Source organism: Antechinus flavipes, chromosome 2 (genome assembly GCF_016432865.1).
Source record: "Antechinus flavipes isolate AdamAnt ecotype Samford, QLD, Australia chromosome 2, AdamAnt_v2, whole genome shotgun sequence".
In the NCBI taxonomy this organism is placed as follows: Eukaryota; Metazoa; Chordata; class Mammalia; order Dasyuromorphia; family Dasyuridae; genus Antechinus; species Antechinus flavipes.
Genome location: NC_067399.1, coordinates 301,792,840 through 301,794,383, shown reverse-complemented (window position 1 = coordinate 301,794,383; position 1,544 = coordinate 301,792,840). Strand labels below are relative to the sequence as shown.

General features: G+C 37.0%; 1 non-coding gene across 1 annotated transcript; it reads right to left on the bottom strand.

Moving 5' to 3' along the window:
- Positions 1 to 206: 206 nt before the first annotated feature.
- Positions 207 to 313, bottom strand: LOC127552540 (U6 spliceosomal RNA). Its single transcript, XR_007951416.1, has one exon. It is a non-coding gene; the product is annotated as a U6 spliceosomal RNA (small nuclear RNA).
- Between the last annotated feature and the right edge of the window lie 1,231 nt (positions 314 to 1,544).

The following is a 1,544-nucleotide window of genomic DNA, read 5'->3' as shown; positions in this document are numbered from 1 at the left end:
TTTCAAATTCTGTGTTACTTGCTGTCTTGTTAATCCCTGCTTATGCTTTTCTCCTTTCCTTCCCCCTTACCCCCTCCCCAAGTATTATACTTGTGAGCCCCACTTGCTTCTCATAGCCCTCCTTTTTAATATCCCTCCCTCTACCTTAGAGTTCCTCCCCCTATTTTACCCCTTTTCCTAACAATTTCTGTATTCCCTTCTGCTTAAAATATATAGAACACTTCATGAATTTGAGTGTCATCCTAGCACAGGGGCCATGCTATTCTTCTCTATATAGTTCCAATTTTAGTATATATGCTGCCGAAGCGAGCACTGGATAGTTAATTCTTGATGGTAACCCCAGGTCTTTTGCCTTCTGAAATATGGTGTTTTCCTTCCTATTCTTTATTATAGAAGATACCACGTCCTGCGTAACTGCCTGTTGCAACTTGATATTTTTGACTGTTGAACTTGATATTTGAATTATTTTTGCCTAACAGCTTGAAGTACTTTTTCCTTGAAGTTGTAGTTCTGGAGTTTCACAACAATGTTCCCTGGTATTTTCCTTATGGGATCTCTTTCTGAAGGTGATTCTTTTTATCAATATTTCCCCCTCTATTTTTAGAATATCATGGTAGTTTTCTTTAATGATCTCTTAATGAATACTATCCAGGCTCTTCAAATAGACTTCAAATAGACCAATAATTTTCAAATTCTCTCTTTTGGATCTATTTTTCAGGTCAGTTGTTTTTCCAACGAGGTATTTCACATTTTCATCCATTTTTAAAATCCTTTTTAGTTTGTTTGATTCTTGCTATCTCATAGAGTCATTAGCTTCCATTTACCCCTTTTTAGTTTTTATATGTGATTTTCTTCAGTTAGCTTTTCTTTCTCTTTTTCCATTTGGTTAATTCTGCGCTTGAAGGTGTTGTTTTCTTCAATTTTTTTTTTTTTTTTTTTTTTTTGGTATATGGCCAATTGTATTTTTTAAGGAATTGCCTTCCTTTTCTAAGCTGTTGACTCTCATGAATACCTCTTATTTCTTTTCTTGTTTTTTTTCTTCTACCTTTCTTATTTTCCTTTTATAGTCTTTTATGAGCACTTCCAAGAATCCTCTTTGGGCTACAGACCAATTCATATCACTCTTTGAGATTTCCTCTGTGAACATTTTGTCATCATATGAATGTCACTATAGTAGCTTTCTATGATCAAAGTTCTTTTCTGGCTTTTATCTCATTTTCTTTCCTTTTCTTTTGGTACTTTTTTTTCCTACTTTCATGGTTGAGCTCTGCTCTTGGGGTAAAAGGGGTGCTGTCCCAAATCCTGTGCAGCTCTTAGCCTTGGCTTTGAGCACAGTACCTCCTTATGTTTGCAGGGGGTAGCTTCGCCTATTCTGTTCAAGAAACAAACTGGTTTTCCAGAGTTTTCCTTCTGAGCTGGAACTAGGAGCTGCTCTCCCTGCTGTGCTCTTCTGCTGAGCCAGGACTGAAGGTTTAGTGGCTAATTTGCTGCAATTAAGACCCTCTCACTGGCTTTTCCAGTCTGTCTGACCTGGGATGAACACC